Source organism: Taeniopygia guttata, chromosome 3 (genome assembly GCF_048771995.1).
Source record: "Taeniopygia guttata chromosome 3, bTaeGut7.mat, whole genome shotgun sequence".
Lineage (NCBI taxonomy): Eukaryota > Metazoa > Chordata > Aves > Passeriformes > Estrildidae > Taeniopygia > Taeniopygia guttata.
Window position 1 is genome coordinate 52,526,857 of NC_133027.1, and position 13,243 is coordinate 52,540,099.

Consider the following 13,243-nt stretch of genomic DNA (forward strand, 5'->3'; position numbering starts at 1 on the left):
AATGTCATATTTGAATTTTGTGTATAAATTGATTTCTTATGATAATATCAAATTATGTGAGTTTTCTGTCTTTCCTGATCTTCTGAGCTCAACTTGTCTGCAGTGACCTTAATAAAGTGTCTAAATATATCTTTCTCAATAAAAATATAAAATATGTGTAAAATTTATTATTATTGCTATTGGCATTGGTATTGTTATTGTTATTATGATTATTTCAGACTGGTGAATATTCCAATTGGATATGGAAAGAAATAAGGCCATCACAGAGTTCAATATGTGGAAATGCCATTCCTATGACCGTTCATTTCCTCATATCCGTATACCAGTTCCTTGAACGGCAGGAATCCTATGGTCCAACAGCACCGATACCTCATTACAGTTTCTCAGTGCAGTAAAATGACTTCAGATAAATCTCATTCTGCTCGGATATGACATCATTCTCTAGTGATGGCAAAAATAATTCAAATAAAGTAATTGTCTTTGCAGAGACACTTGCTATGAAAAGGAAATTCCAATCAGATATTTAAAGAGGGAAGACTGCCAAGTATGCTTTTAGAGGACTGAAAATGTAATGGAGTCCAATCCTTTTGCCCAGGCTTCTTGTTTTGAGATGTAAGTTGCTACAAGTTAAAGGTGTGTCTCTCCCCAGCTTTCTGTCATTACTCTCCAGACATTAGGTTGTGATGTGTCTGGGGAAGGGTTTCTCTGCTTAGTATGTGTGCATGAAAGGACCAAACTGTTTTTTCACTAAGAAAGAATAGCTGAGGATCAAGAGGTGAGATTATGTAACTGTACTGAATAATGCAAATGCTCGTTTTCTGGAATATATTACTTGAAATAAAATACTTATGCCCCATATAGGCATTCTTTCCTAAGGAGCACACTGTAACAAGGATTTCATGCACACTGGCAATTAAATGGGGCCTGGGAACATTACTGGGCTCTGGAATTCAGATATACATATCCTGCAACATGCTTTTGGATAGCCTCTGACAACTTTGACTTGTGCCAAGCAGTGTGTCAAAAAATTCATTGGCTCAGTTCAGGAATTGGTAGGAGCCAAGGACCACTCCCAATAACTAGCTGAGATACATCCAACCCATTTTGACCTTTAGGAAGTGTACTGGATGTGGAGCTCTCTATGAGAGAAAAAAATCACATTGAGAGAGAGAACAGTTGAGTTTGATTTAGTAATCTAGATGTGGCCACATAACAAAATTAAATCAAATGGAAAAAAACATGCTAAACAGGATTTTAATGACCTACTTGGAACAGAATTTTTGGCAGGGGAGGATGGAATTAATGGATAATAAAATGAGACTTTTAAGAAAGTATATTTTAGTAGCCAACATATCTTTCAGTTTTTTAATTGCACTCAGGAGGGGTCTCTTTATTAAATGCTTAATTGCCCAACATAAAGTGAAAGTCTGATTTTGCATAAGATTGATGCTACTACTTAAGAAAAACCTATGCCACAGTATATGCAGTGATTACCAGCAGCGATGCAATCTTCTAAATTTTAGTATTGTCACACTGACTATCAGCCAGTTTCTTTTATAATGCATAAGAAAAGAAGAAAAGGAGAGATTACATGGGTAATGACAAACCTATCTAGCTATGTTCCACTATATATATGTATATGAAATCCATTAACAATGACACAAATAATTTTGGAACTCTATACAGAGTCTAACTTACGAGTAAAAAACATTATTGTGAGATACTCCCTTAACACATGGGCAATGAAACCAGGCCTATACAAATAACAGTCTAACAACTTTGGGAGTCCATCCATCTCCTAAGCTGAAAGTAAGGACGTACAGATTGAAATTGAGGATGTAGGAAGGAAGGATGCAGACTGATATTCTAAACGCTCTATTGAAAGGAATTAAGGGGAAGGATTAAATTTCTCAAGGCACCAAACAGTAAGTAGCAGCAACTTGACAGACTTCTATCTTTAATGCATAAAGATTTGAGTTCATCCTTTGTTGTTGATGATGGATTCCTATATATGTTTTTATGTAGTAATAATACAATATATGCTATATACCTGTGCATGCATGAACATATAAATACATATCAATATTTATTTAGAATGAATCAGAGAAAGGTTAGGGTTTGAGGGATCTTAAAGATCATCTATTTCCAAATTCCTTCCTTGGTTTCATGATGTTTCTGAAGAGATAATACTTGCTTTGGCAATTATACAGGTGCGAGAATCATTGTTGCAGACTCATGGAGGTTGTGTGAACATCAGTTGCCGTGTTTTCACTCAGACACCAAATCCATTTAAAGTCACAGCTGGGAATTAGTTTGATATATTTTTTCTTTTCCTGTGTATTTGTATCTCACACAATGCAAGTGTGCATAATAAGTGTACAAATGGGGTAGGCAAGAGAGGCATGGTTAGAGCTATTGGTGTTCTGGGTTTTTTTCCTGTTTTAAGTTAAAGCAGGTGCTATGGATCTAGAAATGCATACAATGCATTTTAGTTGCATGACAGAGCTTTCAGTTTAACCTATTTACAAAAATTTGTCTGTGACAACTCCCTTACATAGTTTTTTTTTAACCACAAAATACCTCTTTAGCTCAATTTGTGAAAAATGTTCTAATTTTTATGCTCAGAAGATTGAAGTCATTAAGGAGTTAAGAGCTAACCATTAACAGTTTTGTCATTATACATTAAGTAAGAGGTCACACAGCCTTTCCTGACATTAAAATAAAATTGAATTGGATAAATTGAAAATCGAATTTGCTGCCTCCACTTCCTCCCATTGTTTATCATGGGCAGTTAGCAGGTAAAAATAAACCTACATGTTATGTCTAGAAATATCAAAAGATGGATCTCAAAGAACTAAGTACCAGGACAGTGGAAATTATGTATTATTGTGTGGTAATGATAGGTAATTATACACATAGTGTAGTACAAAAGGATTGTAAAGACAGATTATAAAATGAAAAGACATATTCAGTCTTTCTCTCTCTCCCCAAATAACCTTTAATAAATTGGTATCATATACAGTGACTCCTAGCATAATTAACGTGAATATTAGGAGTTGGCATAGATGGTTTTTTTCACAATATGAAATATCCAATTAAAACAGAAAAGAAAACACTGCAACTAAATGCTTGCAGCTAACAATTAAACAGAACAGAGGGACCTTATAAGCTGTTATGATGAAAAGTAATAGACACTGACTATGCCACGTGAGCACTGCTTAATAATTATGTTCTTTGCATTTGGTTTATCTGTGCATATCATTGTTTCAAACATCCTAAGTCCAGATACATCTAGGAAACATTCAGTGTTCAAGTCAGAAAAGCTATAAGTGATTGCTGCAAGAATGATAATACTTTATGCTGTCTTCAAGAAAAAGTGCATATGCCAGTTTTTACGAAACAAAAACAGCCTAACATGGATAAAATAAAATTACAGATAAAATCACAAATTGTGATAATCTCTCACAACTACAGATATGTGGATAATAAACATATTTAATATAGGAATCACTGGAAGTCAAACTAAATGCAAGTATCTCTGTCCCCAAGCCACAAAGTTTTTCATATCTCTGAGTCTTTTTGCTAGAATGAGACAAACAAGGATTATATTACCTGTCTTGTCTATACTTGACAATCACTTAAGACCGTGAATCCATATGCATTTTTCAGAAGTTAGAATTTCAGTTATGCAGTTGGAAGTTAGAGGGAAAATAACTGAGGGGTTTTATTAGATCAAATATCAGAGGAGGGCCCAAAGGTGCAGAGGTATGGGCTCCTAAATCCTGCGTATTCACTTCCCTTGATATCACTGGGAGCTAAGTTCCATGGCTGTAGTTATGAGAAATACTGGGAAAAAAACCTTCAATACTGGACATAAAGATTATTTTAAACCAATAAAGCTTTGGTAGCGACTGATTCTTCTTTCCCTTTAGTTTTGCCAGGGAAGATGCTCTATCCTTTAAAGAAGTTACTTTTAGAACAAAGGGTTCTGGGATTCACTGTCATGAGTATTAACCCTTATGTTCAAGGCATCCTCCATGATTTTTGGGTAAATTACTTAACTTACCATGTCTTTCCATTCAACATATAAATGGATCTAACATAAATTTTAAAAAAATAATAATTTAACAATTTAAGCATACAGTAACTAAAAATTCCAAATCTTAAATTCCATGAAAGTGGAAGCTCTAAAGGCTGAGCTTTTGTTCTGATGCAAAAATTGTTTAGGTTTCTTCTGTTTGAATCATTCGGATACAGAATATCTCCAATATTTATTCAAGAAAATATTTCTCTCTCCATTTCTTCTTTTCCCCTTTCACTCACTCCCAAAACACTATAGCAACTGTAATGCATTTTTTTCCTAGTGGCACCACTGTTTCCTTGATTGCATCAACAGCTGCTCCTGATAATATAATTCAGAATTTTATAGAAAACTTGTAATTTCAAGTCTTCAATTGAACAAAATTCTTACTTGCACATTTGCAGCATATTTCTTGAATGTATGTAGGTTGTCTCACTACCAGACATTTAAAAGTTAACTTTCAGACAGTTATATCTAGATAAGTCACCCAAGGGATCCATTTATAGTCAATGGAGAGAAATTGGTACCTTCAAAGGGTGATTCATCTTTTCTATCTTAGGCATCTTTCTTAGGATGAGATTGGCCTCTGGAGGCCTCCTTTTCATACCACTGGCTATAAAGACAGCTAAAGGTTAAAGCTGGGCAATTAACTTTTGGGTATCTAAGTGAGGTGCAATGAATTGCAAACATTTTATTTTCAGTTGTCTATAAAGATGAGGCTTCATGCCACCAAAATATTCCAGGACAAAAAGAGCCATGCATGGTTTTTCACACTGTAAACACTGTTGGTAACACATTGCTCCCCAAAAATTATATGCTCCCCAAAAATTATATGAATGAATCTCACATCCAGGAAGATTTTTGTTTTTAAGCCTAACTAAAAAAAAAAAAAAAAAAAAAAAAAAAGCCAAAAAAATTTAAAAAAATTGTTTAGGTATAATGTGTATGGGCATTGAAGATCTTTTGAAATCTCTGTTATTTACTTTGTCAGATAATACTGGGTGTATTGAAGGACAAATGAAACAATAGGAAGGAAAGTGAATTGTCAGAGGAAAGAAAAGAAGTTCCTAAAGAAATAAAAATAAAATAGTTTTGACTCATTATAGATATATGTCATAAGTTACATGTCTTTTTGACAGGGCAGATACATGCAGGAAGAAAGCTGACATCAAAAGAAAGATGCACCTGAAGAAAGAACGGTGAAAGGAATGGATCTGCCACAGCTTACAGTCCCAGTAGCTGCAGATGAGATGCATTAAGTAGGTGGGCATAAAACAAGGCAGGGAGAGCATGTGTTGCTGAGGCCAACGCCGAAAACTCTTCTGTCTACTGCATTTCATGTTCTCAGACCAGAAGAGGTGAGGAATTCTTGCTAAGCTGAAATGCTTAATGATGGAATGTATCTTGTCAAAGTACCTGTAGATCCTTTCTATGCTCTTTTTATCTATGTGATATGGTAAACTGGTACCATTACTCCTACTGAAAGTGAGCCTTCTCATTTTCCAGCAGAGACAGCATAGAATTCTATACTGGGATGAGAATAGTAACTTCTAGTTTCATAATAGAGATATAGGTTTTTAATTTTTAACAAAAAAATGCAGGAAAAAACTGAAAGCCCTTCAAAACACATTTTTTCCTTCTTCATGATGTTTCAGTGTATTCAACATCAGGAGGTGTTTAAAGGCACACTGTATAGATGTCAGTTATTTTCCTTGTCATTAAAGTTGAGAGAGATTCAATGTATGGTGGCTAACATCCCTAAGAATTTTTAAAATTATATTCTAAAGATAACAGATTCATTAGCTCACTTATAATTTTACAGTTATATAACCTGGGCTTATAAAACTGACTGAAGGAGAAGATTATGGGTTATCATGTTCCATCAAAGGCAAATGTTCACTTGCAACCCATGTAGGATTCCTGCTTTACTGAAATGGTTGGAATTTAATATGCCATTAGCCAACTTGTTTAGTTGAAGCAACTCTACAATGGAGCCTTACCTCCAACTTACTCTGACAACCTCCCTGTATTCATTTCAAGTGGCATTACCCTGCTTCCATCTCCTGTGTATTTTCTGCTTACACTTGAGTGATGATAGGAATTCTTCCAGGCACGTCTCTTGCCTTCTTTGGTTTCTTGTTCATTGGGGTGCATCATTCTTGAGCCTGGAGGACGTGATCTTTGAATTTCAACCAGGTCTCTTGGACCTCTCTTCCTACAGAATCTATTGCCATGGGATTCTTCCAAGATCCCTAAAGAGGCTAAGGTCATCTGTCCTGAAATCCATGGTTGCAATCTTACTTGTTGCCCTGCTTCTTCCCTTCCCATTGCTGAACTCCACAATCTCACTGTCACTGCGGCCAAGGCAGCCCCACAACCTTCACATCTCTGACAAGGCCTTTCCTGTTTGTCACTATGAGGCAACAACCACACCATTCCTTGTGGGAACCTCCACTGCCTCTGTCAGGAAGCTGTCATCAATTTACAGGAGCTTCCTGGACTGTTTGTGCCTCATTGTGTTACTTCTCATCAGGGTAGTTACCTCCCAAGAATCTGTGCCTGTGACTTTGAGGCTGCTTCAACCTGCCTGTAGAATGCTTCTATTTTTTAACTTACTTTTTTGATCAATTATGACAACGAGTCATTAAATACAATTACTATTTTGCAAATTCCTTTGCTAAACTTATTTTTATGTTTTAAATAGGAAGCTATTTGTTTATTATTAGCTGTTTAGGAGGGGTGTTTTGGCATTTAACTTTTGCCTTTATTTTCTAAATAGGTTACTTCTCAAAACTAAACTAGTTGAGTCTTTTGATGATCCTCTATTGAAATCACCCTTCATTTGAAACTTGTTTACTGAACTATGTGAAATGTTTTTAATACTAAATAGTAGTAATAAACATAATTTAATTGTGAGAATAATTTCATTACTCTAATTTCTCTGCCTTCACATCTTAAATTGGTTTGTTTCCATTAAAATCAAAGACTTAGACTAATTTCCATCAGCAAAGGTTTGTGGCTTTCTCTTGTATCTCATAATTTTGACCCTCCGAATGCCTTGCAGTGAACTATCAAAGACATCCATTCCTTTCTGCAGAAGCAGAATGCCACACATTCCCTTTGTAGCTGTTTCCAAGGGAGTGAGTAGTTTGAAATTTTTTGGCCAAGTTACAATGAAGTGCCATAAGAGTGTTGACAGATGCAGGTTCATGTGCCAGCATCTGGCTCTGATTCACAGTGGGATGATATAAACTGGGAATAATGAGTAGTTGATTTGCCTCTGTGGGATGGTATCAGGATTTTATGCTGATAACATCCCCTTTGAGAGAACAATGTCATTTCAGAGTTTGATAAAATAGACACATTTTGGGGTGGGGGTGACAGTCATAGACGAGAGTCCTGTAAAAATGGGATCAGTGGATATCCTCTCATATTTTCTCATAGCTGATTAGAAGTTTAAATATAAAGAGGTAATATTTAACTCCAAATGACAGATAATGTTTATTGTTAGAACTGCACTTTAATAAATTAGTTAGAAAACTTTCTAATAACTCAAACTTAATTTTCAGTTTCTCATACACGTATGCAAAATTACTGTTCATGAATTCTTTCCTTTCAAACTCTTTGAAAAGTATTGAAAACTCTCCCAGGATATTACTAGAGAAATAAATATTTCTTTAATTCAATCATTGCTATTTATGCCATCCCCAGAAACAAATGGGTTGGCAAGGGTTTAATAATGTGAGCAGATTTTTGATAAACTGATGGACAATTTACTGTCATCTCTGAAGAAGAATCCAGATGAGTCTTTTCAAATTTCAGGGTACAATATTTCCCTCAGCAGACAGTAAAAAAATAAAAAGTTTAAAAAATAATACTAGAAACATCTCACTGCCTCCCATATTTTTTTTAGTATTTCTCTTAAACAAATATCTGGCTTGCTTGTTTTCTACTACTGGGGACAGGGCTATTGCATAGCTCGCACCAGAAATCATCTCTCCATAGGAAAAAAAAATAATATTCCTTTAGCATTTATTCTCAAATTTGAAAGACCATAACTCAGTTGAAAATTTTTCATGCTGAATTTCTCCAAATAGCAAACTAATAATATGCTTCCTTATTTGTTATGACTGATTTTTATTTATTTTTTCTAATTGCACTTCATTAAATATATCCCCAGGGAAACTATGTACCAAAGTTGTCCCCATGTAAATGTAATGTAACAAGTTGAAATGTTACTCCCTGTCATTGAAATATCCACAACACATCCTCGTCTAATCAAGTAGGAGTGACACTTAAAAATAGTTCAAGAGCCTAAAGCGTTTTGCTATCTGAACAGTGGAGGGCAAGTGTTTAGTTCCAGTGCTACAGCCCACCCATGGCAAATACAGGCATTTTTACTTTCAAAATTAGTCTTTATTGTTCTAGGGGTTCCTTTTTGGTTGGCTGGTTGGTTGGTTGGTTGGTGTTTTTGTCACAGTAATATAGTCCATAATCTTTCAATATGATGTACCTTTATACCAGTATCTCCATATTTTTCGGATATTAAATGGCAAGTATCGTACTGATAGTCTTAAGAAGTCTCTTGCCATATTGTGTAATATCAGTAGTCCCTTCTCTGTGACAGAATATTTCTTGACAATGGAAAAGAAGTAATCCTTGGAAGAAAATTGTAGACATGAAGGATTTTCTGTCTACACTTTCCAGGACCAAGCAGTCTGTAAGATTCGCCATGGATATTCATCACAATTTGCCTTAATTTCTTAATTTCTTGACTTTCCATGTTTGTGGGCGGGGTGGGGGGAGTGGGGGTGAGTGTGTGTTTATGAGCATATGTGCAAAAGGTGAGACTTCAATAATTGTTTTATTGAGAAGGTGGGATGACTGTTTTACCCTATGGGATACTCTCTTGCTATGTACACATGCCAGAAATCCTGGTGAATTTCTCAAAGTCATATATTTTTTTCAACAGTATAAAATAAGTAAAATTGTCTACAACACACTGGTTTTCATATTGGCTTTGGGACTGGCTTTGAGACCCTGGCATAGAAATACACAATAAACAAAAGGATACATTGATGAAAGGAACTAATATGGTCACATTCCTTTGCAGTCTAGCTGTTATTGGACACAGCTGTGTAGTGGTACAAGCTCCATAGGGCAATCATGTGCTTCAGTGCTAAGGTTTTAGAAAGACTAAATTGTGAATAATACCACAACTGTGTTCCCATTATCTTTGTTGCGAATTAAGCAACTGTAAAGATCATCCAGTAGTGAGTTGGGTGTACTGTGAAATGCAAGTGGTTTAACCAAAACCAGAACAGAGTAAAGCTATGCATGCAAAATAAACTTCTAAGTGATTAAGAAGACAACAAGTGCTGTCTACTTGTGATGTAATGTTGTTTTCTTTTTAATAAAGAAAACAAAACCACATCACAAGTAGACAACATGCCTGTGAGAAAAAAAGTGCATTTCATGACTGAATAACAAAGACATGCTTATCACTCTTAATTCAGCATGCACACGCTGAGGTGCCATGCAGAAAGACAGACATGCAAGAATACAGTTTTAGAAGTTGCAAAACACAAAAGACATTTCATCAGAACAGCTCCTTGATCTGCCAGACTAGTGACTGGCAAGCATTGCAGGGAAAGCAGAGGAAGAGTAGGAAAACAGGTTTATGGCACAGGGGGAATAAAATAGAGTAGATCCAGTTAACTTAGAGAATCATGTGCTCTATGCTGAAAGAGTGACCAATTAGTGCCCCTGAAATCCCTCCACATGGGTGAGGATTTCAAAATCTCTAACATCAAAAAATAGTTATGAAAATAATTTAAAATTTTTACTAAAATAGAATCCTTACTTCTACCAATAAAAAATAAACTATGAATAAGAACATTTGAAATACTATTGAGGACAAAATACAGGAATATCAAACAAATTATCGAATACATGAAATAGACTATATTGATTAAACTGTATGTCAGTGACCTTCTATGTCAAAAATGCTGTCTTGAACTGAAGAAATACCAGTATAAAAATAAAGATACCAGTCAGAACTAATCTTAAATAATCAAACTTTCCACTTAAGGTTTTAATCTTTATAAGAAAAACTTGGAAAACTAATCCTGAAAGAAATACATATTAATTCTTCCTTCACAGGCAGGCAAAAGGAGTGCAACGCTGTTTGGGCAGAGTGATTTGGTAATGCTGAAACACTGCCTTGGCTGAGCAACTGTAGTCCAGGGATAAATAGGACGAGAAAATCTATGAAAGGTGGTTCAGCAGTTCCTCTGAGAAATTGCCACTTATCACGAGAATGTTAGACAGAAGGTAAAAAATATTTTAAGGCCCATTTCTTAAGGGATAAAATCAGAAAGCAGTTTTTTATACTGTATGCAGTAGGCCTCAAGTGGTGAAACCTATAAATGTATCAGTAGAACCCAGCTGGTCACTGTCGCAGTCATGATATTCATGGAAAGGACTTCCGGATTAGAAAAAACGAGTTTATGGCTAAAACGCCACTATCATCGTAAATAGCTGAGAGCCTCAAATACTTCTCTTTCATAAAAATTAAAATATATGTCTTAGAAGTTATTTAATATTGATACAATTATTGTGGTTGAAAGGAGGACATCCATGAAATTTGTCACTATTAACGACAAATACTAACCAGCGAAACAAGAAAACCATCTAATACTTCATGAAGCATCTTGGTAAAAATTCTTCTTTATATGGCTTCCTTAAATTCCCTGTGTACATTTCATTCATTTTTTATAGCTAAGACTGCAGTGTCATGATGAAACTTTGAGCAGGTGGAGAATATTTCAGCTTCATTTGTTAAAATCAACATAAGAGCATTAACTGATCTCCAAAAGATTGATGTGACTGACAAAATGCATTATCTCATATATTTTAAGAAGAGTATTTATTAATGAAACTTAAGGAACTGAGCTTTACTTTTAATGTTAATTGTTTGAGCACTATAAAATGCCATATTAAGTAAATTACATTTCTATAAAATCTTTCTTAAAATTGATAGGAAAAAAGCCCCTTAATCTTAGAATAATGTATATGATTTTTTATTACAGAAACATTACAAAAGTATTTTGTAAGAAAAAATTCTGAATGATAGTACTAATAATGACATTATAAATTTTGCCTAAGTAATCAGAAATTGATATTTATTGCAACCAATCACAGAAATTACCAATATGTCTATGCAAAGGAATTTTCTATGAAATTTTTTTTTTTCCTTCGAAAATGGTAATGTTGAGATTGATAGAAATTATTCCTTGTTTGAAAGAATTGCACTGTCAAGGGGCCTGTAATTTAATTTCTCAGCTGATTTGCACTCAGAATTCTTTGTTTGGACAAAGTTCTTTACCATAAAATATATAGACAGATAAAAGGATAAAATATACCAGATTGTAAATCTTTTTGGATATTAAGGTTGTTATTAAAGGGTGTTTTCCCCATATTTATCTATTCAGTAAAATGAATTACAGTATTCTGTTCACAAAAGGACAGTGTAAAATGAACATTTTGCCTGAGAAAGACAGTAATAAATGAATCAAGTACTGTTTGGTGGCACTCTTCTCAATGATTTCCATAAATCAAGGTTGATCATACCTGACCTCTACTTTGCTTCTCAGAAACACTGAGTAGTGTTTCTGGAGCCTGGATGTTCTAGCCTTGCCCTTCACAGCTGGTGGGTTGACTAAAGCTTGTTTTGAAGGCAATGCTTTTTTTTTCCCCCTCCCACAAAAACGCATTTGGCTTCAGCACAACAACCATCTGCAGCATTTAAGTTCAGGGCTCTACAAGTGACTTGAGAGGTCAAAAAGCAGTCACTTTATAGGCAGAGCCCCAGGTGGACTTTGGGAGGGTATTAAGGGGTAGTCCTTTTCCACTTCACCTAAAAATTAGATTATTTAGGTTACTTTAAGATGTATTTCCACTTTTTGGAGCCTAAACCTGTCACCCTGGTTTTTCATTCACTTGTAAGGCCATCTGATCTTTAATCTGTGGTTTCTTACCACAAGTCTGTCATAGCACACTGGTATGACACAAGACAAACACTGGAAGGGAAGAGTCATGTCCTTTATCTTCTGAAATTCAAGTCACTACAGACTTCATTCTCTATTTCACTGCTCCTCTTCATGGTTTTCCTAGTTTTCCTGTAGCTGGAAAAGTCAAAACTGAAAAAAACCAAACTGTCCCTTCCTACATCATGTCTCGGCCTCAGGAGAGGGTCACACAGGCCAGGGAGCCTCCTGGGACAAAAGGGCTTTTTTGCTGCTGCTTGTAAATGTCAGGAGAACTGTAAAAAGATCTTGAAGATCTCCATGAAAGTACTTCCTATGTGAATTGTTGATGGAACTGCTGTGTAAAACCAGAAGCTAGATCCTTCACATTGGTACAGGGTGTTTTTTTTTAAACCAAAGCATGATTGAGTCTCCGGAAATTTTGGCTAATCATTCTCCCATTCTGAGCCCAAAGCAGCCCCTCTGTTTATAATTGGTTGTCTTTAGAAGTCCTAGAGGAGATGGAGTATTTTGTTCTTTTTAATGGAACCCTCTCCATACTGAATCCCAAGCTTGTTCATTTTCTCTCTACAAAATCTGTGTCCTCCCTCTCCCCTTTGTGAGAGTCTTTCTTTCATGGCTACATCCTTAGGACTTCCCAGTTCTGTCTGAGCCTGGGCATGTCAAGAGAGGATGTAAGCCACAAGGCAGAGATAAGAAAAAGACCAACCAATTCAGAAGTGTACCAGTGGAGAGCTTGTTGAGCAAATAACTGAACAAACAAAGCTGGTAAGGTTTAGTGTCCTTAAATATTCTCTCCTTAACTCTTTTCATGAATATTATTGCTTTTCATTCCTAGGGTTATGTCTCTTTACACTATGTCTAGACTTCAGCAGGAAGACTATTTATTAAATAAGGTCAGTGTCGACTGACTTAATATTATGAGATGATGCTCAGTCATCATCAGTAGCTCTAGCTGCTTTTTTCAGTGAGGAATTAAGTGTCTGTGTTAGAACAGATTAGCATGGAGATGTGGGAAGAGAGAAGATAAAGCACAGAAGTGGTGGATCAGCTAAGGTATTTTATATACTAACAACAATGGAAGTTCTATTTTTGAAGCATTTTGGAGTTAAGC

General features: G+C 35.4%; 1 protein-coding gene across 22 annotated transcripts in view; it reads right to left on the minus strand.

Moving 5' to 3' along the window:
• TRDN (triadin) overlaps positions 1-13,243 on the minus strand; it is a 225,855-nt gene that overhangs the window by 131,204 nt on the left and 81,408 nt on the right. The gene's annotated exons all lie outside the window — the stretch shown is intronic.